The sequence below is a fragment of the Diplotaxodon limnothrissa genome, linkage group LG5 (genome assembly GCF_057381915.1).
Source record: "Diplotaxodon limnothrissa isolate DT_005_m linkage group LG5, D_limnothrissa_male_GT1.1, whole genome shotgun sequence".
Lineage (NCBI taxonomy): Eukaryota > Metazoa > Chordata > Actinopteri > Cichliformes > Cichlidae > Diplotaxodon > Diplotaxodon limnothrissa.
This window is the reverse complement of record NC_140600.1, coordinates 15656978-15684365: the sequence shown is the minus strand read 5'-3', so window position 1 is coordinate 15684365 and position 27388 is coordinate 15656978. Positions and strand designations below refer to the sequence as shown.

Genomic DNA, 27388 nt, shown 5'->3' with positions numbered 1-27388 from the left:
TTTCTCCGCAGGCGGGTTCATTTGTGCCAGAATTATTTGTCTCTTCATTCTTTCTCACAGGTTTAAAACACAAGCCAGTGTAGGTTACCTTAGGGGAAAATCCACCTCTTGGCAAGTTAGCATACTCCACAGAAATGTAATGACCTTGGGCTGTTCAGTGGAGGATTAAAACAAAAAGACTCATTTGTGCAATCAAAAGCCCAACGCTGGCGCGACAATGAAGCGAATCAGACAGCTTTGCAAACAAGCGTGCTGCTTTTTCCTGCAATAAAATGATTTCGTGCAGACGCACGCTATGCCGTGCATTTCACGAAATATACGACTGGTGTAGGTGTCCAAAGGTGAGGTGGTAGCAGAAGCAGAGTTGTGTTTTGAGAGACGCGTGGCAGGATTTCCTGTGTAATAACACTTGTCTAAGGGGAGTGTGGCTGCTCACAATTGCAGTGCTGATATTTGCATTATGCATCTTTAAAGGACAGGGACGTCCGTCTGCTTTTTTGGAGAAAGATCACTGTGGCCCGTATTTATGCACTGCTGAGGTGCATTCATATAGCACCATAGATGAGAAACCACTTTTGCTCCAGCATCTCCAGCATGACAGATAACGTGATATGCTTTATGCTCATGAGGTGTTCTTTTCCTTCTCCATATGTTTCTCTTCCTGTCATTTTTGTGCAAGTTAATATTGGTTTCAATTTTTACAAAGACTTTTTGTCTTTTCAAAACTGCGCAGGCTCTTTTAAATGTTTTCTGGCGAAGTCTAATCCAGCCTTCTTGCTCTTGAGTGTAACTAGTAGAGTGCACCTTGTTCCAAAGCCTCTGTGTTTCCATTCATTAAACTATTTATTGATTGTAGAGCTTGACAATGAAACCCTGGAGTGTTCTTGACTTGGTTAGATAAAGAGATGAATTTGTTTCTCTTAACCAAGGAAAAAATTCTGCAATCATCCACTTTAGTTATCTTCTGTGGTGTTTTGGGCTTTTTGGTGTGGCTGAGCTGGCCAGTGCAATCTTTCATTTTCAGCATGTACCAGACTGTTGATTTAAGTTCTTGCTATCTCTATGATAGATTTGGCTATCATGGCTTTCTAACACCTTTGGACCTCACACTGAGAGAAGAGAAGATCAACACTTGGAGTCAACTGCACATCTTTTAATGCTTAGTTTGTCACGGCATAAGGAAGCCATAAAACTGCTCGTCAGTCAGTTGTCCAATTGGACTATGAATATAAATGGCTGTATTCCCTAAACAGTTAATGCGATACTTTTGCCAGAACCCTTAAATTAAAGATGAAAGTCTGCCTCTTGATTGATTGATTTAAAATCCTCAGTGGGGTTTTACAGAGGCAAAATTACAAGAAAATACGAGTGACAATCTCAAGTCTTAAAATTTGATCAATGCTGTTTAATGGTAATTTTATATACTGCATAAATTACATTATATACATAGTTCACTGCTTTTGTTTTGACAGATGTATAGCATGTCGCCTTACAATCAAATTGCTCATTACTGCAGTCTTCACAAGCTAAGACGCTCTTATGTTATAATGAAGCTGTGTATCGGGGATCCAGCGAGACGACTGAAGCTGGATTCAGGAAGAAGACTCAATGGTATTACATGCAGGCGATCTGCTTCTGCACAGCATTGTCCGTTTGGGATTTTTTATACCCGGAGGCCACTCGGAAGTGAACAGCGATGTCTCTCTCTACATAGGATCTGGTGTCCTCTCCACCTTCTCAATAATTCAATGGAAAGAGGAGACATCAGCTCTCGTATAATTACTGTGTGAGGGTGACAAGCTCCTCTGTCAAGGGCAAGATGGGAGCAAGCTTTACACTGCTGAAGAGAGCTAAAAGACACAGCAACAGCAGGTGCTGCTGGCACTGCGGATGACAAAAGCTTCAGCTAAATATGAGATGATGAAACTGCAGGTAATTTGGGTGGAAGTTATTTGGGTGGAAAACGCTGTGACAACATGCGGTGTTTTTGTTGTTTAGTGAGAACTCAACTCCGAAAGTTACAAAGCAGCTCTAAAATCGTGACAAGCCTCAGCAGCACTGAGAGGCAAGGAGGCTACTCCTAATTTTACACCTAAAAATGTCATTATTAGATACAGGGGGCAATATTAATTTATGAATTTTGACATGCTTTAACATGGGTATTGTTCTGCTAGTTCTCAGAGGTCAAGAGGCAATGCAATCCTTCTCTGCTGGGCAGAGAGGTGCCTAACGTGATATCTGATTTCGGCTCTGGGCTCGGCTGAGATGACAGACTCTGTTAATCTAACACCAGGCAAACCGCAAACTTCCTGCACAAAGAAACCCTCAGCATAAGCATACCTGCCAAGATATGATTAAAACTGTTACTGTCACTGGGACCTAAAACCTGGCATGGGCAAAGGCTTGGCATACAGCCCTCGATTTTAAATGAGCTAGACAAAGTAGGCAGTCATTAGAAGTAGACGTTTTGACATACCGTCTCCCACAGGCACCCAGGAACGTGTCTGGACCAAAATGTGAGTGTGCTGATTTGGAATCCCCGAGGAGGCCCGCTAACTGTCTTTCGTCCTCATGTAAAAGGCTGAGCTGATCTGAGATCGGCACTCGTGGTGATGAAGCTTTTCTTAAGAAAGCGCACAGGATGGATCATTATAAATGGTTACATATTAGTCTCCAGATTGTCCAGTTTGTGTCTTACATTAAGTCTGAAAACACGTCTATTTTATAAACATTTTGCTCCACTATTATTCATGAAAGCAAAGTCTGCAAAAATAAAGGCTGCATTTAAGGTTGATGGTACATGGTAGGGCTAAAGTTTATAATATTCTGACTTGATATTAAAATATAAATTATTTACACTTCCATTTGGCTGATATATCAAATGAAACTCTGCCTCGCTGTTTCTCACTGCCTGCCGTGTTGATTGTTTACTTAAGCTTGGAATTCATCATTTAAACTTGGACATTCCCCACCTATTAAATACAGAATAAATTGAACATGTTAGCACTTGATTAGCACCAAATTTCAGGAACAACAAGGCTTGGTCACAATTATCTCTCAGAATGTATCGTATTTAAGGTGTTGAAAAACCAAAAGGAAAGTCACACTTGTAAAGTACTTCATTGTGTACATTTCTCTTTTTTAGCAGGCACAACTGTGTGTATAGAAATATGGAAGATGAATGCTGCCTGCATAAAACCACTACATAAAAACAGATCAGCAAAGTTCTCCCTTCACTTGAAATTAAAATAGTTTGAGCCCCTGCCTTGTCACAGCAGGTAGCCCCCCATATTTGATTTGACAGTTTTACCCCAGATGTCCTTCCTGACGCAACCCCAAGAGGGAGCTTGAAATTAAAATCACAGAAGGAAGAAGTAACGTCTCCTCTTGCCTAAACCAACCAGCTGTCCTCCTCTTGAGTTTTGCATCAAGTGATCCAACTAAACACAACACAGATACTTTTTTTCTGGAGTGCTGCCGTTTTTTGAAAAAGATTACAGAGGTCCAGATCTTGCTATCCTCCTAGCTTGTTGCAACCATGTTAGCAAGCTGTTTGGATAGAAATGGATGTATTTCTTTTATAAACTTCGTCATAAACTACATAAATACATTTCTTCATAAAATATACGAATAGAGGGTCAGCATGTCTGCTTAATGACATGTTAATCTATTTAACACTGCCATAAAATATGCTAAAAATATAAACGACAGTCGTGCTAAAATAATGGATGCTTTTTGCTAGCTCAGTATTAACCCACAATGCTGCAGCTTGCGTATACATATTTTACATGACAGGAGAGGATAGCTTTGTGATTATTTTTAGCCATGTGTCCTGACAATATTTAAGCTCACACATTGAGCACAAGGACATCACCGCGCCATAAAGTCAGCCACACTCTTAAAGGACATCTACAAAAGCAGCTATGTGTTGTACAAATAGAAACATCAAAGCTCTTTCCCTCACCTCTCTTTCTCCTTCCCTCCTCACTGTCCTCCAGATCTCTGTGACTGTGAAGTGAAAAAGGGGGGGGGGAATAATAATACCAAAATCAAAAGACAGTCACAACACAGGTTCCTGTAATTTTTTGATCACAATATGTCAAGTTTAATCAAAAGACTGGTGTTAGCTAGTCTCCCTACTATGAGCACCCCAAGGCGTGCACATCAGAAGCCAGCAGAGAAGGGCCACATAAAGTGTTTGATGGCAGCTGAGAGATGACACAAAGAGGCTGTTTGTAACTAATTAGGTTCAGTTCGCCTCACCTAGATTTTAATTATGATTGGGTACTTCAAAAATTTCTGCACCAAATGCATTCTTTCAAAAAATAGCTGGGCATGAGCAGAAAACAAGCTTTGCTGCTAAACAGCCAAGCATAGAGGAACCTACTGTTTGCATGCCCAGCACAGCACGTGGAAAATTAATGGTGTTGTGTTTTCCGGTGCCTTACGAGGTGTGCTTTCTGGTACAACATGCTTCTAATTACGCTGCAACACTCAAGTAATATCAAAGTTGTTACTGTTTTTGATACTAATTACATACATCATAGCATTTCTGCCACTAATTGACTCCATGCGCTATTGCTTATTTCTGTTTCCCACTGCATTTACACGACTCGTATTTGTTTTTCTATAAAGCTCTTCAATATTCACGAAGAGGAGAATCTACCTTATCAATTTAGAACGTATTAAGGTCCATCAGAGGTGAAATCACAAACCGTCGTCGTTACAAATTTGCTGTGTTTTTGTGCTGGCCGTGCTCCCTTGCCACATTCATAATAAGTCTTCGGGCTCGGCACTCATTGGTGTGAAGCAAACTGTTAATTCTGAGATTTGTGAGCACCTTAAAATGATTCACAAGCTGCAGCAATTTCTTATCTCACCAGTCTTTTTCCCCCACTATGACAGATTGCAGCCCAGAGGAAAACATTCAGCAGATGAGGAGCTCTAGCACAGACAGGTGATTCACTTCTAATGGATGTTAATGTGGCAGGCACGACTGAGGATATTCCCAGTGGTGTACACTTACAGCTAATTGATAACTGAGGTCTATGAAAAGATGCACATTAAATCATGGCCAATGAGCCTGCCTATAAGGTTGCAGCAATTTTAAAGAGCAAGTCTCCAGAGTCTCTTAAGGTTTCCCACAACTGAAATGCAAACTGAATGAATAATTAAGGTGGAAGTATTCTTAACTCATATTACCTTACTAAGACATTACGATTTCACAACAGTTGCATAAGCATAATCTTATAATGCATAAACAATTTAACCTCCAGCAATACCAGGTTTCTCAATCCCCTAATGACTTTCTTGATTTCTCCTCGTGTTACTGTTTGATTAGTATCGCTCCTAACAAGCCCAGGTGTGATCCTGCAATTTACTTAAATGTAATAAAAAACAACATTTAACTTAATACATGTGCATGCAGATACAATTTGATTCCCTTTGCCATGAACAGATGCCGTACAATAGATGTAAACTTTCAGAAGCTTTAATTTAGAAGGGCATTAAAAATGTGCATGTCTGTGGTGTTTACTAATGGAAATGAAGTTGTTTGTTCATATTAGGAAAGCACTAAGCTATTGTAGTGATCACATACATCACAGGTGATGGGTTTTGCAGCTAGTAACTGGAATGCTGTGCTTGGCAATACACTCATGTGAGTGCCTCTTCAGAATCAGCGTGTAACATAATACAAAAGTATACACTGGTGTACTGTATGCAAATAAACTAGGGGGAAGTTTGTCTGTGTTTCATTTATCCATTACATCACACACTGTTAGTTTGAGATCACTGATCTTATCATGTACTCACCAGCCTTTTTTATTAGTTACATCATGTTAGTAGCTCTGATCCAGAGCTCAGAGCTGTGTTCATTCTTCATGACACAGATTCACCAAATGCTGGAAACATTCGTCAGATATTTTGACATGATAGCATCACACAATTGCTGCACATCCGTGATGTGATTCTCCCATTAAACCATGTATCAAAAGTGCTCTACCGGATTGAGATCTGGTGACTGGGGGGGGGGTTCTTAAGGAGCTTTCTCATACGGTGTGTTATCAACCAACCATCAACACCCATCGGAAGATGGGATGAAGCGATGAAGATGGTTAGCAACTAGGTAGGCTGTAGCATTTAAATGATGTTCAGTTGGTACCAAGAAGCCCAAGGTGTGCCAAGAAAATACCCCCCATTACACCAGCACCAGCAGCCTGAACCGTTGATACAAGGCAGGATGCACCCATGCTTTCACATTGTTTATGCCAAGTTCTGGCCTTACCATCTGAATTTTGCGGAAGAAATCAAGACTCATCAGACAAGACAATGTTTTCCATTCATCTGCGGTCGACTGTCATGAGCCTATGTGTAGCCTCAGTTTCCTGTTCTTAGTTGACATGAGTTATTTTTACCTTCCTATCAACTCAAAGGAGCCTAGCAACTCTCCTCTGACCTCTGGCATCAACAAGGCATTTTCACCCAGCTCATTGCAGTTTCTAAAATACTCAGACTCGCCTGTCTGGCAAGACACAACCATGCCACCTTAAAACACCTTTCTTCCGCATTCTGGTGCTAATTTGAACTTCAGCAGGTTGCCTTGACCATGTTAATATGCAATCAGCTGTGGCCATCTGATTGGCTGATTAGATTTGCATTAATGAGCAGTTGAAAAGGTCTACCTAATGAAAATGTATAGGTTCATCACAGGCAAATGACGGTGTGAATATGTAAGTTCAATGTAATATTTTTCACTCATGAAAGTGGTTGAAGTTTATAAATGAAGCCTAGAAAATCATCTTGTCCCTCCATAATATATATATTATATTTGAACAACAGAGCAAAGAATTCTGGGACAGTTTTGATGAATGAATAGCTTTGTGCTTCTGTGTATCTTTCTGTACTATTAGTGTTGGACTGCGTTATTTTAATGAACACTTCGCCTCATTATGACTGTGCTAAATGTTATAATCTGTTCTAACATCAACATCTTCAATTGCCTGAAATAATCAAGACAGATAGTTATGTTTTGTTATTTTGACTTGGCTTCAAACAGACGTTTCAAAAAGTTTCTGTTTGTCCTGATCTGGCGATGCAGGGCACAGATGGCACAGTTCCATAATGGCCCAAGATCCTCAGAGCTCAAATAGGATTGAAGTGACTGTACAAACAGATCAGACAGGTTTAGCCAGATGATATCCTGTAACCCTGCTACCCAGCAGTCAGCCATCTTGTTGTTTGCCAATTAATGGCTCATTACCTGTTTAGCCCGAGCTGTGCCACCTCAGGTTACAAGGCTACCAAAGCTGCACTTCACTCGCTGGTTCAAATCTGATTAGTTGCGCCTAATTGGCACAGATCAGATGTTTTTTTGGCTTTTATGTACCAAGGATCGGGTTTCATGGGCAGTAAAAGAGATGGCATCGACTGCTAGGGAAGAACAAACAGTGATCTTCTTTCACTTTAAGAGAATTAAAACAAAGTTTTCTCCATCTCTCTTTTATTTTTGTGTCTCTGGAGCACATTTTAATCTGCTGTTATCTGTGTGTCAGGAATAACTGGAAATTCAAGGTACTGTCATTGTATCTGAGTGTGATCATTTCCCTGTGTATAAAAGCAGCCTTTTGTGTTTTATGGACAGAAAAGATGTGAGATCTTTGAATGGATCTGTTTGTGTATATAGATGCAAACATCCTTGCTTGTTGGAGTGTTTGCACAAAACTGCATTTATGTGCGTCTGTGCGATTGCACACTTTGTGTATTTTCAAGGACGACCGGTGCTCTTTTTCACTCTTTTCAAACATTTCTTGGTGTCTTGTTGCTCACTTAAAATATTTGCTCTTCTTGCCAAACTCAGGCCCATTAATACTACATGAATATATATTAAATAAACAAAACAAGCAGAGAGCAAAACAGCAGCAAAGCATCCAAACAGCCATGCGTGCATTTATTTTATATTCTCACAGCTTTCAGCCCAAGCAACTCGACCCGTGCACTATCTAGTGAAGTCATGACAGCTAAGATTAATCAGGCTCATTAAAAAAAATACCACCACTGAGCACTATAGACAAAACAGCTTTTGGTTTGCACTGTAGGTATGTGCACAGAAAGGGCAGAGTTTTTTTGTTTAAGCATATTAGGAGTGCTGTGTCTTTATTTATTACTGTAATAATATGCAACCAGAACTCAACAAACAGCTCAGTGGAAGACAGAGGAAGCAAATAGTCATTCTGGCTCACATAAGCCTATTGTATTTCATACTACATGAAAAATTTTCCCATGAGAATTTGCACCCGGCCTGAAGTGAACTGGACAGACGTGAGTCACACTAATACAAAGCTAATCAATGTGTTACTGTTTAACTGCGAGATAGAGGTTTTGTCCAGAGGCCTTTCACATGTTAAGTGAGGCTAATCTTTTAGTATTAGTGTGCCCAAACCAATTGTTTCTAAAGGCACACAGTGGGCTTTTTGACTACTACTGAAAAGCTGCGAGGTTTGATAAACTTGGGGGAAATTTTCTGGCAAGTGTCGAAACTCAGCTACTCTTCTATTCTAATGTGCAGGCACGCAAAGGTCTGTGTTGTTTTTAATCAAAAACACACATTGCATCTTCGTCCGTGAAACACTCATTCTCACCCTCTCACACTTAGATACACACACAGCTCGTGAGGCCAGGTGGTGTGGTTAGTGCCAGATCTTGGTCTCTGCTCTCCTGAGTGCAATTGGTAACCTGAGCTGCCTGTTTGAGTAACTCAGTTATCCCAAAAGCTTCCTTGCTGCACAGACATCATGGAAAAGTGCCCAAAAACATGGCTTACCTAAGCTCCTAATATTCACTCGCTCTTTGAGGAATATTGAAATAAAGCTTCGAAGGTGGCTTTCACCATTGTGAAGTTCAATATCATAGGAGAAGAGGAAGAATTAAAAGTTGGTTGGGGTATAGGCTTACAGGGGCAGTTTGTATTGAAAATCTGTCATCAAAGTGACACTGAGTCTAAGTAAGGCTGTGGAAATGTGTCAGCTGATGGGACATGACAGACAGGCTTCGGGCCTCCTCGTTTAATTAGAAGTCTGACTTGTTTTGTGGAGCTCACAACTAAAATCTGTCTGCGATCATCTCCCGGGCAAGTTCTAATTTGAACACCATTCACTGTAGATTTAGATTTTCTGCTCACGACCTGCAGGTATGCAATATCTTGCAACAGGATAAACTGTGCCTGTCAGGGCTTTAATGTCAACTGGTTGTCTTGCAAATATTTGTTGTCACTCTGTCCACTCCTGTCATCACCTCTATCTTGTTCCCACACAGTACTGCCTGGGTTTCTCCCCCTCTGCTGTCGTCTACTTCTAATGTAATCTTTTCCTGCGTCTGCTATTTGTTTTAACTTGAAGTGAGAGATGTGTGCTGTGAAACATATTTATGTAGGTAATAATAACTGTGATAATAATGACTTTCACAACTGTGATTAGTTGTGATTGCTGGAGTGGTAGTTGAAAGTAACAATGTCCATGATTATATTTTAAGTGGCCTCCAGATTTTCTTGTTCTCTTTGTTTTATGTTAATTAAATATAATTAAATTGAACTAAAGTCATTTCTTTATATTTTACCAAGAAAATGGGGAATTGGTGCAGCGATTCACTGAAACTTGTGCAAACATACATGGAAATAAAGTATATAGGGTGAAAACTGAGTTTTTAACAGTTTGCATGAGCTTGAAAGTCAACATTTATTCTTAAATATAGCACAAACTTTCTCAGAAGAGCTTTTTTGTCATTGCTTTATGTAATGTCCTGATCCATGCTGAACCTCCTCCATATATACTGATGATCATTTGAACCAAAAACTGTAATTCAGGACTCCATCAGACCTGTTGCCACTGACTTTCAGTGCAGTTCCTGTGTAATTTCCCCCATTTCCCTTCCTTAAGAATAGCTTCTTGGCAGCCACCCTTCCACTGAGACTATTTCTGATGAGGCTTCAGCAAACAGTACATAGAAAAATTGAAGGTCCAGCTGCATCTTTCAGGTCCTGTGTGAGATCTTTGTTGGATTTTGTAATTTTCTTTCTCAAGAACATGACTTTCAGATACCATCATCTGCTGTAAATAGCTTTTTAGGTCAGCCACTTCTTCTTTTGTCCTCCACTTGTCCAGTGTTGTCAGTTTTTTAAAGGACATGCTACACACCATGCTGAGATGTGCCAAGTTTTCAGCTAATAACTCTATGAAAATCACCTTGCTGGTGCAAAAATACTATTTTATGCCTGTCAAACTGTGTTATCTTTGGTATTTTTCATATAATCGGCTAAAGAAATGGGAACAAATTACATGCTTTTGTGACAGGTTGCTAGTAACAAAGTGCCTAAAGACAATTTAAAATTGCTGCTTTGCTAAGTCGTCTGCTATGTGTAGTTACAAGACTTGCTCATCCTTTGAGTTATGATCTTTTCTTATGCTTGAATGATTCATAGGTCAGTGTTAAGTGACTTAAAAAAACAAACAAAATTCTCTGAAAATGGTCAGATACAAGAACTGCAGCCAACTTGCAAGGAACAACTTTAAAAGACCTTGCTCAAGACTGCTTTAAAAACATTACAGGAAACTCTGGCTCCTTGGAAGCAAAATATAAAAAAAATGAATGGTGACTCAAGACTTTTGCACAGTTTTGCATTTCTTTTTAGATTTTTATTAAGTAGATATAAATATTCATTTACAGAGCCTGCCACTACATAATTACCTACAACTGAGAAGGAGGAAATACAGAAAGCCAGATAATTAACAGTGTACGAACATAATAGTTCATAATTACAATTCAATTAAAAACGTGAAAAAAATAGTTTTGCACGTGTGGAAGCTAAGCTTGGCCAAATTATGAATGTAATGTAAAGGTCTCCCCAGCCTTCACATTATAAAGCAGTGGAAGCCCTCTATGGGTTTGTTTGGGTACTGCAGCATCAGCAGGGACAGCGGCGGCAGAGCGCCTCCTCCCTCCCTCCCTCCCTCCTACTCCTGGAGCCGGAGCTGCATTCCTCTCCTCTCCGCTCCATTCACACGCAGGGAGCCGCCGGAGAGAGAGCAGACCCGCTCTGTGACCAGTGTGGAAATGTCCACAAGTTTTGGAATTTAAAACCATGGCGAGGATATCTACCCCAAGGATCACTTGAACCTGTAAGTACCGCGAAAACTCTGGAGCAGGGCTCTTTTCGCGTGGAAGGAGCAGTTTTTGGTGGAAATATTGCGCTTACATTCCCCCCCTTCTGTATTGACACCGTGTGGTGAGTTTGGGGTTGTGTTTCGTCTCTTTTCCCCAACGTCTTCCCAGCTCGCGCTGTGTGGTTTCTCCACGAGTTTGCCGGGGAGAAAGGTGGAGGCTTGTGGCTCCGACCAAAGGCAGCCGTGGAAAGCCGTGCGGACGGAGGACCTGTAGAGAGATATCTACTTATTTAGGTGTGCGCTGGTGTGTGTAGACTTGCGTTTCTGTGTTGCGCTGTGTTGAATGTGCGCCCCGGTGTGACCACCAGCCGGATTGGAAACACAGAAGCGCACACACAGACACACACAAACTGTTAAAACTGCGGATATTTTGAGCTCGCGCGCCGCTTTAGCTAACTCTATTACTCTATTGCCTCGCGCTGAACACCTGGTGCTTTGAGAGAAAAAAGGGGATGGTTGCGGGGTTTTTTTTTTAAGTATCCGCGGGTTTTGGTGCAGTGTGTTGAGTTTTTCTCTGCTTGAAGCACGGCTGTTGAATTAAAAATAAGAGTTTTTGGGAGAATGGGAAAAGGAGGAGGGGGGGAAGCAAACTACCGGCACCGGGCTAACGCGGACCAGCTCGCAGCCTAATCTGGCTCAGAGTGCGCCGGGCGGTTGCATTGCCTCGGAGGAGGAATGCCACCACCATACATAATTACAGGTATTCAAGGAGCTGACACTCACTGTCGCCTGGGTAAATAATCGGGGGGAGTCTGAAGAGTCTGCCTGGCCTTAAACGTTTTATTATTATTTTTTTAAATGTTATTTATTTATTGTTTTTTTTTATGTTTGACTGCCCCGGCTTTAATAAATGGACCTAAAAAATAAACAAATAAATAAAGCGATTCCCGTATTAGCTTTAAAATAATTAGAAATTGTATGTCGGCGTGATGTGATTGGGCCATTAATCTGCAAACCAGTTTGTGGCAATTTGCGAGCTTTGTTATTCGACGGCAATTGAATTCCTCTCTTCTGAGCAGGGATGGAGTGGTGAGGGCTGTCTGTGGGTGTGTTTGAGTGCGCATCGGTTGTCAGCTATTGAAAATGCTCTCATTGCTCTATCGGATTCTCCTCAGTTCTATTTTTTAATCAAATCCTGGTTAACCAAATTAGTCTACCCACCCCGACCCCCGCACGCAGCATGAATTCATTTGGAGCCCGTTTTAAACATGCATTCATGAATCATATTAGATGAGTAAAGGCTTAGAGATAATTTGAACCTTTTTTCGGGGTGGTGGGGTGCAAGACTGGGGGTTAATGAGAAAAGTCACATCTGTGTTCCTTAAATATTTGCGCGTGGGTGTATCATCTGCACATCGTGGCACCCGTCGGACGATTTTACTACATGTGGCACCCCCTGGAATAGACAGAGGCGGTTTGTGTGTGATGATGGCATAATTCTGTATTAGAGGTGGTGTGACCCTGTTTGGCCTGAGATAGGGGAAGCAACAGTTTGTTATTGACAGTTCAATGAAATGACATGCATTCACATGTAAATACTGTGGGATTTCAACCATGACATGAGTGTTTGTTTAAGAGGTGGTGCCTAGACACAAGGCTTTAAATCACTTAACCACAGGACCAGGGACATCTCACCAGCTGCACAACACAAGCATACTGAACATGTCAAAATCAAAACTGGCATTATTCACACCAGCGTGTGACTGACAGAGAGGAACCAAAGGCATCATTGACTTTTTTTGTGTGCAAACAATGACCTTTTTCTTATTTAGCAGCGACGGGGCTTGAAATGACAAAAAGCTCAGTGTAGTTCTCCTAGTGACAAAAAAAATCTTCAAGTGATTATGGATATAATAATATGCTCATGATTACACATGTGCATGTTTAGACATGCCCAAACAACTGCCTGTTTTGACCCTAATCTATGAGAAATGGGAGGATCTCACCTACGTGATTGTTTCTTTGTTGTTTCAAAAAGTCCCACTAGTCCAAATGTCATCTTGTACGGCATTAACATGAAAGCTGGCAACCCAGCCAGAAAATTACAAGCAATTTCCCTCAATCTTCCCTAATTATGATACAGATCTGCCCCACAATAGAGCAGCAGTGTCGTGAATTTTCAAAGTCTGCCCTGTCCAGTCTGCCTGCTGCCGTTTGCCGCTGTGAAGAGTAAATCTGTGATGTCCAAACTTTGGAATTCGAGCTGACATGTGCTCTTTGCACCCCTCTGGTCCGGCCTTTGTGTGGCTCCCCCCACGTCGCATTGCTCCGGACGTTTCAGTGAGCGGCATATTTAAGGTCTAATTAGATTGTAGATGGATGATGAAGCAGAGGGGTTGCGCTAAAGTGAGGACTGAATTGCATCTTGGCATGCTGTAAGACTGAGCTTGATATATTTTTGCTTTACTGCTTATATTGATAGAGGATTTTAGAAAAGGAAATAAAAACAAGGATTTGAAATAAATTCCTGCAGACACACATGGGACTTTCTCAGCTGGAGTGAAAAACTACTTCACTGGGTTAAGGAAATTGTTTATATATGGGAAAGGACTTTCACAGTGTAACTGTATTCTTGAGGGTATGCTGCACTATGATTCATGGCTTTCATGCAGTGGGAAGATATATGCACTGTGTTTGCACTCACAGTTTTGTAGTCTGTGTGTTGCTACACTGCAGAATCCAGGTCCTTTTCCGGTGTTCCTCAATGTTTGACCAGTGTAACATCCTCAACTTTTAGGCATTTCCTACTCTCTGCCTCCACTTTTCTGCTGCTCTTCCTGGCTCCAGCCTCATGCTGCCACTCAGACTTCCTTTCCTAGTCCGTTCTTGCCACCGACACCCCCCAAATCGAACACTTTCCCTCTTCTCCAGCAAAGTTACACCTTGTCAGGTTGCATGCCGATTCTCCTCTCCTCTGGTCTCCCTTTTCCTCCTCCTCCTAGAGAGAGACTGGACTAGCAGGCCAGGCCAGGCTTCTCTGTCTGTTTCACAACTGGCTCCTCACTATGTTTCATTTACGAGATGGCTAGTCTTCATTGTTTGCCAGTGCCTGTCCATTGATGCCCCTTTGGCTCAGTGAAGAAGCGTTTACTACTAACTGAAACGGGATCCCCTCTTGAACTGAAACAGTGGTTATGTCAGAGAGTGTCACGTACACAGTAGTGTTAACTCTGCCCCACCCCCCCCCATGTGTGACTGAGGGCTTTTTTGGCTCAGCGATGTTGTAATGCAATATCTGCTTTCATATCACAGCCGGTGGAGATGGCATGTTTTTATTACATGAGTTTTCATTTGTGTCAGTCTTGCTAAAGAGGTTAGGCAGAGAGGTATGTTGCCTGCTGGGTTCTGTTAAACTAGTGTTTATTTATTTATTTATTTATTTATTTATTTCGTTGCACGTCTTGATCTTTTCTTCCTTCTTTGCTTCCGTCACGTCCTGCCCAGCCTCTCCGTCGGTCACCTCCCTATATCTCTTTCTGAGCCTTTCCCTTCCTGTCTTTCCATCAGTATTTTACTTAGGCTCTCCAGGGTTTCTGTGATGCCCTGAGGTGAGGAGCCACTCAGCAACAGCAATATTAAAAAGCACGAAAGAGGGTCCAGCAGTAGGGCTCTACCCGAAGGCCATGCTGTGCACACACACACACACACACACACACACACACACACTCACAGCTCTCATGGTGCTAACACCTATCCAGCCGACAAGCCTTAATATGAAATAAATTCACTCGCCAATACCTGGCGGGCCTGTCTTGACTGACTGCTCAAATAGGAATGACCTCCATTTGGCCCAAATAAGAAGCTGGGATTGAGAGTCAGTGGGCGGTGTTGAACTACAAAGTGCTGGTGCATTACGAATCATATCAAGAGGTGAGTTTGCAGGTGAGCCGGCAGCATAAACCCTCATCAGTGCCAATCAGAGGCAAATTTAAAGGTAGACTGAGCTATCTGCAAGCTTCATCAAAGTTTTTGCAAAAAAAAAAGGGGGGGTGTGGGAGGGGGGTGATCAGGTGTGACAGCTTTATTTTGGTCTCGGGGAAACTGGCTGAACTAGAAAGGATGCATAAAGTGAGTGGTTGTGGAATTTAAATGAGGGCTCAGGCTGTACTGTTTGATGCTCTGACCATTAAAAACCCAAAATCCTTGTTGCATGCCTTACTATAGTATAGCTGATTCAATATGACCACTGTGAGCAGAGCAGAAATGTCTGCAGTCTGAAAATGGCTTTTTTCTTTCTTTGAGGAAGGCAGCTTTAGTTTCTCCGCCGTGCTCATCCAAGTGAACTGTCTGTTATGTATAATTAATTTTCTCCTCTCTCCCAGTTTATTTTTATCGCTCACTTTTAACTGTTTCTTCAAAGGACCCCTCCCCCGCTTCCGTCTTCCTCAGTGCCTGCTGAAAGTGACAGCTGCTCGGGTACAGGGATGCTTTTTGAAGCAGGCACTGAAAAGGCCACTCACTCAAGACAACTCGGAATAGAAAAATCTCTGCCGTTCTGACAGTATCAAAACCACTCCTGCTAATCTGGCTGCAAATTGAAAGAAGCTCCAGTGTTAGTCTGTGCTGCATGTTGGGGAACAGAGTTTACATGGCTCCCTTTATTGTTCAAAGATTTGTTGGTTGGTTTGCTTACAATGCAAGGCAGAGGGACAAGACTGACTTAAGTAGGGCAAGAAGAAATTTTGTCGTTCACTGTTATGTGCATACTCACATTTCTCGAGGACAATACTGCGATGAGTTTATTTTCAAAGAAAGTCAAATTGACAATCCCTCATTTCATTTGTGGGAAAGACTCATCCCAACCAAAGCGAACCAGTGTCATTGGCTGTATTTGACCCTTGACCCCCAGCATGTCACTACTTGGATTGAGTTACAGTCATTCCGAAGGTCCCAGCGATGCAGAATTAAGCTCGTTCCACTTCTGACCTAGTGGCCTTGTCTAGAATCCCACTACACCTGCAGCTAGTGGGCACAACCTCAGCATATGAGGCTTCCTACCTGGCAGGCTAATGCTCTTGTCAGCAGTCTGTCTTCCCCCATCAGACACTGACTCAGACGGGCAGCTTGGGTCTGATTGTTGCAGACGGACCAAAAAAAGGAAAAGAAAAAAGGTTTCTCTTGTTGCTTTTTCGCTTATAAAAAGAGAGCGAGTCTGGTATTGATCTGGAAATCATCATTCCTTCCTGTAATCTCATCTCATGTCATCTATATTGTTTAATAATTTTATTGATGAGGTGTGCATCTGACAGGTTGAGTTGCACTTAATATTTTCCTGGATTAGCATCTGTGAAGTGAGGCTTCCTAGAATCATAGTTATTGTTACTTAATGTGAATCTCAAATTTTTTTCTTTTTCTTTTATGAACAGTATGTTAGAACTGAGAATTAAGTCACAGACATAGAGGGTATCCCACATACCCCTAGTGTCTGCCTTCCTAAATTTACTCTTAGCAGGAACAACCAATTTCCCTAGTTTATAGGGCAAAATTCTAACCTTTGAATGGCTTCTATCTGGAGCCTGTCAGTATAAGTGGCAGAAATTGTGTCTTGCGGATGCTGAGATAGTCTCAGTTTAGATGAGGGAGCCTACTGGTTGTTTACTGTGCTCACTAGAGTCTGTCTGCCTCTTCAGGCATGTTTGGCTTGTTAATGAGAACCACTGTGTGAGAGAGGAGGCAGTGCACTGTGGGTGTGTGCCTGTGCATGTATTTGCATTGAGATAAGCAGCACATCGTTGATGTGCACACTGTATCTTAACATATTTGTGCACGTGAAAGTGAAAAGACCTCTGGTTTAATGTAAGGTAACTCTCCACTGTTGTAAAGGAGATGAAATGGTGAAGAGTTTTCACTGGCATGTAGTTATTGAATGTTTTGATTAATGTAATGGTGCAGTAACTCATAATTGCGTACTTCTTTTTCATCCATCTCAGTCATAGTATCTGCTGTGTCGTTATTGCTGTCTTGCATCCTTCTACTTGCTTAACACACACACCCCTCCTGGTTTCTGTTGTGTTTACCAAGGGGAATCTTAAATAATTAAAATGGTCTGTACTCCCCAGCCATGTAAATAAGACCTAATAGAAGGAAGGCTTTTGAAAAGAGCCACATGGCTGTGGGCTAGCCTGTAAATCAGCTAGATGCCTGTCTGGGCTCTTTATTGTGTCTGTGTTGGGACTAGCAGTAACCTCCATGTTAGCGGAAGGAAGGACAACTCATTCCACAGAGGTCAGCAGTTTGGTGACTGTGCCCCCGAGGCAGCGGTGGGCATTGAAGAAATGTGTGCATATCCATGTAGGACACAGGTAAATGTACCCTCTCTCTAGTCCCTTAGTTGCGTTCAGGTTCAGGTTTGTGTGACACACACAGACACGCATGCTATGCCTCATAAACCATACACTCTGATGTCAGCACCTGCATGTGTGTTTACCAGATGGAGATAAGTGCTCATTTATTCATTTTGTTTACCAGTAATTTTTTCCCCTGAGTGCTTGGCACTCATTAGATGTCGGCTGGTGCTTTTGGCTAGCTTGGTGTGTGTGTGTGTGTGTGTGTGTGTGTGTGTGTGTGTGTTTGTCTGTGTGTGTGTTTGGAGAGGGCAGACTCTTTGCAGAAAACCAGTCAATCATGGGGACAGAGAAAAAAAGAAAAAAACATTTTGCTCTTTCAACATACCGTATTTTCACGACCATAAGACGCACTGTGCTAAAAGGCGCAGTCTCAGTTATGTGTGCCATTACTGTATTTAACACACACATAAGGCGCACTGGATCATAGGGCGCATACAAGTACTGTATGCGTATTTAAAAATAAAGCGGGAGCAAACCTGAGTTCGGTACCTTACTCACATTTTTATTACCAGTAATCGTCATCATCAACAACACACAAGCATACAAGTGTGCGTATTTAAAAATAAAGCAGGAGCAAAACAAAGTTTGGTACTCACATTTTTATCATCAATCAAACCCATCGAAGTCCTCATCCTCTGTGTCTGAATTGAACAGCTGCGCTAAATCTTCATCAAACATGCCAGGTTCACTTTCTTCACTGTCAGAGTCACTTTCCGTGCCGTGCGGCTCCTCGGAAATGATGCCGGCTTTTGCGAAAGCTCGAACAACAGTGCCAGCAGACATGTTAGCCCAAGCATCTACAATCCATTGGCAAATTGTGGCGTAACTCGCCCGGCGCTGGTTTCCACTCTTGGTTAAACTGTGGTCTCATCGGTCATCCATCGCTGGATGTGTTTGTCGCCGATGTGTTTGCTGCAGTAGGAGCGGAAGATGGCCAGCTTTTCCTTATAATCCGCTGGAAGTTGCTGCGCTACCGTAGTCCTGGTCCGGAGGGAAAAATGGCACCGTTTCATAAAAAGTGAAAGTGAAACTGCTTTTAGCCGAATGGTGACCGTCGAAACGCTTCTCCCGCTCGTTCTTTGCTCGATGATCGCCTTATGTCCGCGGAAACTCAGCTGCGTCTTCTTGACCTGCTGGAGCTTGTTTTCCAGCTTCCTCCACTTGCGAACCATCGATTCATTAATCTTAAATTCTCTCGCCGCTGCTCGATTTCCATGTTCCTCCGCGTAGCTGATGGCCTTCAGTTTAAACTGTGCTTCGTAAGCGTGTCTCTTTGCCAACGATGTCCTGCATAACGCACATACCTGTTCTTTTATACAGGTATGTGCAATAAAGTCAACGCACACACTTCACCCTTTAGCGTTCTCATGGTGTTCTCTACTACGTCCTCCTTACAACACACAGGGCGCACTGCGCTATAGGGCGCGCCGCACTTTTTGAAGAAAATCTAAGACTTTTAAGTGCGCCTTATGGTTGTGAAAATACGGTAACAGAAAAAGCAGTTAGCCTTCTTAAATCCGCTATGCTATCCCACTTCAGCTGCAAAAAGAAGGGTAGGTTTTGAGTAGCTTTAGCCTAAATCACTTTGGAGCGCTTCCCAGCTTCTCACCTCTCCACGTTTAACTCCCAGTAGCCAATTTTCTAAAACAGGGCCAAGTGGGACCTGTCAGGTTTTGGGACAAGCTCAATTTTTTTAAGCTATGGTTAAAAGCAGTATTGCTTCTCTTGAAACTCTAGCCCAGATGAAAAATGATTTCTGTTAAAACAGCACTCCAAAAGAACCACTGAAATTATTTTTAAAAGAAAACTGGAACATAAATAAAAGTGCAAACCTTTTACAGTAAATAGCCCTGTTTGTAGTTGAAACCAGGCCACTTACTCCACACGCCTAATCACAATGTTATGTGTCTGTCTAAGAAATGGTTTCCCGATATTCATGTCCCTGTGCTTATGGTGAAGTTGACTTGTCACATAGAAAATGTAGCCTGAAACTCCTCTTAAAATGGTGAAGAAGCAGCATAGAATATCCTACACCTCCTCCTTCTTCACTCCTTTTTTATTTCCACAGCCTCTTTGTCAGCTTTCTTTGTACCCTTCACAAAGGGTTAAAGAGGGAGAAGTGATGAGTAGCCCACTGAGTCTGGCCTCTATTGTATGTTGGGATTGTGCCACTGCATAGCATGTCGACTATAGACACATGTACATGGGACTTTTCTGATTTCACAGGGACTACGGTTACCCCGTAATACGACGCTCACCTGCTGCAGAGTTATGCAGATATGAGACACGTGTATTTTATGAGCTCACTCAGTGGAAAAATGTTGTTTTCATATTTTTCTTTTGCATAGTATTTTTCACTTTTGAACTATACTGTACTCGAAGCTTGATGCACACTGTGCACCTTAGATCACGTTCCTAGCATTTCACAGCTTCAGAGGAAAGTTTTCGGGATGCTGCAGAAATACTTTGTTTTGCTTCTCTTCTGTCAGTGGAACCATGTGCTTGAGGACTATAAAATCTCATTCCCCTCTCTTTTCTACCTTACATACCTTGTTAAGGAGAAAACCACAGACAGCATGGTGTGCAGAACACTGGTGACTGCTCAGTCCAATTCTTTTAGCAGACCTGTGTTGCCTCCATGTAATAACGGCACAAATCCTGGGGGTTCTTTTAAGTTGTCTCTCTGTCCTCGACCACCTGCAGAGAAAAAGCAAACCGACAGGGGCACACTGGGAATAAGTGCTCCAGGCCAGACAATGGCGGACCGCCAGGAAGGGGGTGGGGTGCAGGTTGTAGCCAGAAATAGAAGAAGAGCAGGAGGAGGAGCAGGGCTCCAAACTTTGAGGAGGGGTGGGAAAAGAGAGGTCAAATGTTACAATGATCTGTACTTTGAAGGTGGAGTAGAGCCATGGAGGTTTTATTGCCAGTGCTCTGTTGTTGCTTTTTGCCCATTCTGGGGTGAACCTCTGGTCTGCTACTGCATTATGGGGAGGGGCATATAGATGGGTCTGGATGTGAGCCACACATTGCTATCCCATGATGTCTTCAGTTGCGCTTGGTCACCTCTGACCTCTTCTTCCAGCAGTTGTTGCATTGGTCAGCAGCTTGCCTGGCCCCACATAAAGAGGCGTAGAGTAGCAAGGAACATCTTTGCTTCAGTGAGTCTGTTTTTTTTCAGCTTCTAGATTTTCTAGGCTGGATAATGAGGCAGAGCATGTGACGAAACAGCCAGCAAACACGAAGGAATGCATCAGCGATACCATTCCGTTTCAAATGAAATGGGGTGTGGAGCTTGTGCCTGGTGATGTGCTTGAGCTGGGAGGAGTTGCTTCCTTTCACTCAGTCTTTTCTCTCGAGACTGTCCTCCCTCTGCCTCACCAAGATTTCCTTGGTTTCCATTGCATGTGAAGGAATGCGGCTGTTCTGGTTGATCAGCTCAGCTCTTCATTGTTTTCAGAGTGTGACCTTGTTTGGTTCTCGGGATCAGCTTGACATGGCCTCTGGTGCACTTGCAGACGTACTCTGCGTGTCCTCTGACACATGACAAATCGTATTTGTCTAACTGGCACTTCAGGCAATACCAAATGTTAGCTCAAAAACAATGGAATGACCAATAACCAAAACCAGTGGTTACATTTAAAATGGACATGTCTGAAATTTGTAGCTTTTTCCAAACCCAAGTTATCATCAAGTTGGAGCATCTTTTAGTCACTGGCACACATCTCATGAAGACATTTTAAGGAACAAGCTGTTTTTAGTTTTTCTTTCTTTCTTTTTTTTCAGTTAGACACACCTCATTCTCCCCTCAACAATCACTGCCGCAGTGAAACTTGGCCACAGCACAGACACATTTTCAAAAGTAACCCATCTCCCAGTCTGCTTGTAGCTGCATCAACATAAAAGTGTTTAGATTTGTGAAAGGGCGGGATATTAAGAATCTGAACAAAACGACGCCAGAGCCTGCACCTCGGCCAGAAAGAGCTGAGGGAAAAGAATAAGACAGCCGAGGAATAAGGGAGGGAACTTGGCAGCGCTAACTAACTCGGAACAGCAACAAGACAGCTCGCACCGAAAAATACTAAATAATATTGCTGCAGTGAGCAGCTTTTGTATTCAAAGCAGGGCAAGGAAGAGAAGAGAGTGGTGGGAAAGAAGGATGACAAAAAATAGAGAGGAGCTGATTCAAACTTTAATTAAAGTCTGAACACAGCACTGGAACAGCTGCTGTTGCTTGTGCCACCCCGCCACACTGGCTTTGCGGCTTTTTTTTTCTCTTCTTTTTTCTATTCGGAAGCCAAACAGATGTTATGAGGGGGTGGTGACTTTATCGGACGAAAGGGTTTGTTTTCAGGGAAGAGGAGGAAATTAAACTCTCCCACTGTTAGAACAGTGCTTTTAGTAAATCATTGTGGACACTGTGCACAACAGTGGTAACTATGACCGTCTGATATCTTATCTCATGCATTATATTATGGTCCTTTCAGACGAGCGTTAAACTGACTCTTTTAAATGAAGAAAATTTTGTATTTAGAAAGTGTCATGTTCGATTTTCTTTTTTTTGTTTAAAGGTGATTGTGGCAGTTTATTGTCATATAGACATTATTACGTCTGTCACGTCATCCGCTGAATTTGCCAGCTATATTCAGCGGAGCCATATGTTAAACTTTCAGGTGCTATTCACACCAGCCATCACTGTGTAGAGTATCAGCCCGCCCCCCACCCCGTGTGATCCAGATGTCTGTCATCATCAGTGTGGTAAAATCCCATTTGGTTGGGCTCGCTCACCTCCCTTATCGGCGTCTGTCTCTCCATCTCTCTCCCTCTTTCTCTTTCTGTCACTCTTCTATGGAGGACGTGATGAAAATGGCTGTTTAATCATGCAGAGAGGTCAACCAATCAAAGGGCCTAGGCCGGGTGATTTAAAGGCCTATTCAGAGCACAGCTGGAGGGAGAGAGAAAGGGGGGGGTGAGAGGAAGAACGAGAGAGCTACAGAGAGAGATGGGCTGGGGTTTGATTGCTGTATGCCACAGGCCAGCTCTCATCCACTTACCTCTGGTCTCATTTCACTAATAATTGTCCCTGATAGATTGATGTTATAGACAGGAGATTAGTGAATGGAGTAGGTAGAGGGCAGATAGGCAAAAAGATGCCGCAATGGCAAGCCGACCTGTCTGTTTGGAGAGTCGCGTACACGCCAAACAGCAGAGGAGACCCCTGTTTTCCTCCAATTAACGGCTTCCACTCTTGCTACCGAGCGTACCCGTTTCACACAGATACACAGTTTGAAGACGAGGCAGTTCTCACCTGAATGTCCATGGGTGAGAGTGACAGATGGTTGGGAGGAGCAGGGGAAGTGAAGACAGACAGAAGTGTTGATTGTGTCCGGTCTTTAAGCCTCGTTTCCACACTCACGCCCTCAACTGCCCCGGTATCAAGTTTATGGTACAGGTACTGATATGCACAGTTAATTCATGTTTCACCATTTATTGTAAACATCCATCATTGCTGTCCACATAAGATACATTAAAGCTAAACATATTTTTTCTTTTAGGAGTTTAACAGTATTAAATTTCATGTTGTTAAAGTACAGTAAGCCTCTTCCTGTAGTGTAACCTTTTGCCTGCCCAGCGCAAGAATATTGTGTGTGTTTGTGTTCACAGTGGATTCACAAAGAAAGATTGAAAGGAATTTCCCCTGGTCCTGACAGGGGTATTGCCTGATCAACTTTATTGAATCAAGAGTATTGACTTCAGCTTCTGTTCTCATGTCATCCTGACATGACAATTTTCCACAAGGTGTCCGGTGAAGCTAAATGTTTCAAAGGGACGTCAGTCACTCCTGCCCTGTTTTAATGCTTGTCTCCCTTCAGTGTGTGCACTTGTGTCTGTCACTGTTATTTAATTTTTTGTTTCCAGTGAGTTGAGGACTGCTGAGCTGGTCAGTAGGCTCACATTAACTTTATTATGTGTCTAATTATACAGAGCTGATATTTGGCTGCTTCCACTGCAGTTAAATTAACAACCTGCTAAGTAAATTTTTGTTTTTGGTTCAGTTTGTGTGCTCTGATGCATGATGCTGTCTGCTTCTGCTTTGAAAGTTTCCAAACACTGCACAACTCAGTGCTGCAAAGACACAAATGAGAGCTACAGCGGCCCCGGTTCTTTTTCTAGTTCTTTGCAAAGCTGCAAAAATATGCAGTAATAGGATGATCTCTGCTCACTCGACACGCAAGTTGTCAGAGAGAAAGAATGTAAAGAGAAAACAATGAGAAGTGTTGACATGACTCTTTAAATCATGCTTTGGTGGTGAATGTACAAAACTATGGCGCAACCTGCACGTGACATATGCTTCTGCAGAAATGTGACTGTGTCATGCGACACAGATAAGAACAGCTGTGGTTTGGGCCATGTAAGTCAGTAACGTATGTCAATGCAAGGGATTAAAGATGTTTCAGCATGTCAGAATACCATACTAAAACACAGTATTCCACCAATGCAATTCTTTCAGAGCTTCATCGCACTTTGTTTAATGAGGGCAGATTCACTTGTTCAAATTTATGGAACCAGATCCCAGATATATAAGATTAGCATCTATAGACCTAAGAATGAATTCAATGTAGGGAATCCACAAGGCGAATTGCCAAGTATAAATCAAATTTGAGTTCTTCGCTTGCATTAGCACTAGAATGTCTGATGAGAGGCTGATGAAGCAGCGCTCTCGACACTCCAGTACTCAAATCAAGAATCGATTAATCACAGTGCGTAAAATGTCAGAAAATGGTTGATCGAAGTGATAATTTTCTGGAGCCCAAGGTTGAAAGCAGTGGTTGGTTGCTTCGTCTTAAACCGCTGTTTGAAAAAGATCCTAAATTTAGTGTGACACCAAATGGGCAGATGCAGAAAGTAATTTCATTTGAAAAAGCTGGAGTCTGTCCATTGGCCACTCAGCTGTGATTTAGAGCTTCCTTTTCTTTGTCTTCTGTGGAATCTCTTAAGGACAGAGAAGGTTTGGGGACAAGTTTTCACATCTGCATCGCAGCTGCAATGTTGGGCTGCAGGGATTTTGTTACTCCGTGCTCACCGTGTCTCTGCTTGTGTTTCTGATATAGCCAATAGTATTTGTGGAGTACCACTCCAGCAGATAGGTGGCCTCTTGCTCTCTCTCTTTCTCTCTCTTTCTCTCCCTCTTTTTCTCTCCTTTACACACTCTCTCTCTCCCTCTCCCTCCCTTCCCTTCTCTATGACCTTGCGTTGGCGTGTGCTGATGAGCGCTGAGTGGATACACTCATGAGTGGTGTGTGTGGATGTGTGTGAGGGGCTAGAGAAACTGTAGGAGCTCCATTTGTTGTGTAAATGCAAGCCGCTAATTGACTGCCGGGCACGCAGCCTCTCCTTCAGAGGCTGAACCCTGCCCTCCGTCGGGACCCGGGGATCCTGCCAGGGGAATGTTTGCCCCCTCTCTCTCTCTCTCACTCACACACACAGACAGACACACACTCACACACACACACAGACACACACACAGACACACATCCGCACACGCTCCCAACAGCCTCCCTTTCTCTCTTTTCCTCTGCTGGAGCAGGCCTGGCACAGGGCCAGAGTGAGGATGGGCACAGCGCAGGCCTCTCTGTTCTCTTGCTGTCTGTCTCTGTGTCGAGCTCTCTTAATGAAAATATACACTGCATTTTCACATAATAACATGCGCTGTTTTTGAGCACACTCCTTATTTCCATTTTTTAAATGGTCAACCGTCTCCTTATATCATATGATACTAGCTACATTTGATATTTGTTTTTTCAAAGAAGCAGAATATGGGAAATCTTTATGAATAGGTAAAGTCTCACTGGCATTAGTTACACAGACTTAATGCCACAGGAAGATGAAGAAATTCTCACTATGCTATGCTTTAATTTAAGGCTTAGATTTTCTTTTGTTGTTCAATTAGGGCTGAAACCACTGGCCATGGTAGCCATATCAGTGTTAGCCTCAGTGGTAAGCCGGTATGAGACATCTAGCCCAACTGCTGGCTGGCTAGCAGCCCAGATGTCACTCCCCCCCCCCCCCCCCCCCCCCCCCCCACACACACACACACACACACACACACACACACACACACACACACACACGCACGCACACACACGCACACGCAGAGGTTTCTGTGTCGCGCTGGCTGAATTTATAGCCTATAGGTTCAGGTCATTCTCTTTTTACCTCTGTCCTCATGTTTTTTTTTTTTTGCCTGTCCCAGTCTATGTAGATGCATTTTTGTACATCCACAGACTTTATTCAGCTAAAAAAAACTGAACTATGCTTACCAGAGTTTTTTGTGCTTAAAGGATTTTCAGTGGTACACATATGCTTCATGTTTTTAGTGAATTGGCTTTCTGCTGCGGTTTCCATGTGTCCACAAGTCTCTAAATATCTGAAGCTAGAAAGTTGTCCCGTACACTAGCTTATTTCTGGTTGCAGTTCCTACATAATGACACAAGAATAGTTTGAGGTGTGTGTTGTGCCCTTGTACCTAATGTTAGACATTCAGTGCTTGGTATATGTAAAGGGATGTGTGCTGGAACCCAGGCAGGAGGCCAGATTGTTACAAAATTACAATGCTAAAATGGAAAAAATGCATGCTTACGCACACAGACAGAACAGAAAGACCTTCCATGTTCAGGTTTTCCCACCTTAGTCCATTGTTCTGTAGCGGTAAACATTTAGGAACACAGAGAGGAACAGACAAACAATAACCTGACACACTCTCCCATAACACTCTGTTTAGACTGCAAACACAAAGGAGTAAGTGAGTGTGTATTTGTGTGTACACACTCCAAGCTGCAATCCCTAGAAATAAATAAATAAATAAAAGGCGAAGTGCAGTGCAGGGCCCTGTGACTAAAAATGGGACATTGCTGAATTTACGCCATTAACATCCACATGAAAGCATCCAAATGTCAAGAATGTGACTTTCTATTCCTGGTAATTCAGAAATGCTTAGAATGCAGTAAATTGGCAGCACGAGCTAAATGAAGTCAGTCCAGTCGGTAACCTTGGTTTAATGCTCGTCCATGTTCAGTTTGTTTGATGTGATCTTCACACCCCAGCATTTGATAACGGTATTCGTGAGAGAGATACTTGACTTTAAAAACAGGCCTGTGCTTAAATGTGTTATTTTAGGCTTATTTATTTTGGTGACTGTGAATTACACACAAAGAGACAAAAGGAAGGATTTCACATCAAGCTTAACCACTTGTGCTCTAGAGACATCAACAATAGGATTAGCTGGCCTGCTAAATAACCAAGGCCCAGGCCCAAGCCTATTATACTGCCACAAGTTCTTTTTTTTTAAATGTTTGTTAATATAGTCACCTGTTATTCCCGTATAATGAGTTGCTTTTGCACAAACCACTTTACTGACAGCAACTGAAATATGTTCATGTTTTTTAGGACACATTATGGCACTTTGGGTTTTTTTTTGTTTTGCTAGAAGTGACTGATAAATCAGCCTTGGTCACATATTTGATTAAATGCCTGCACTTTGCAGAGAGTGTATTGTGCCACAAAGGGTATATCTCAGACCTGCTGACAGATCTCTTGTTTTTGTTTAGATTTTAGGACATGATGAATTGAGTCTGTGGTGCTGTTAGTCACAGTGTTGCCCAACAAGTTTGAATCGGGAGAGCAAGAATTTCTAGTTTTTAAAAGTGTGAACAAAAGCAGACAGGAAGATTATTTCACTGTCTAGGAAGTTTCTCACCTTTTTACAGCAAATGTATCTCTTGTTTTAATCCCCACTATAATCTCCACCTTTGATATGCGAACATATAA

At 42.5% G+C, this 27388-nt stretch overlaps 1 protein-coding gene across 1 annotated transcript in view; it reads left to right on the top strand.

Moving 5' to 3' along the window:
- Positions 1-11065: 11065 nt before the first annotated feature.
- plxna1b (plexin A1b) overlaps positions 11066-27388 on the top strand; it is a 187209-nt gene continuing 170886 nt past the window's right edge. Inside the window, exon 1 of the mRNA XM_085353144.1 lies at positions 11066-11171. The gene's annotated coding sequence lies outside the window, so the exon portion shown is untranslated. The remainder of the gene's footprint in view (positions 11172-27388) is intronic.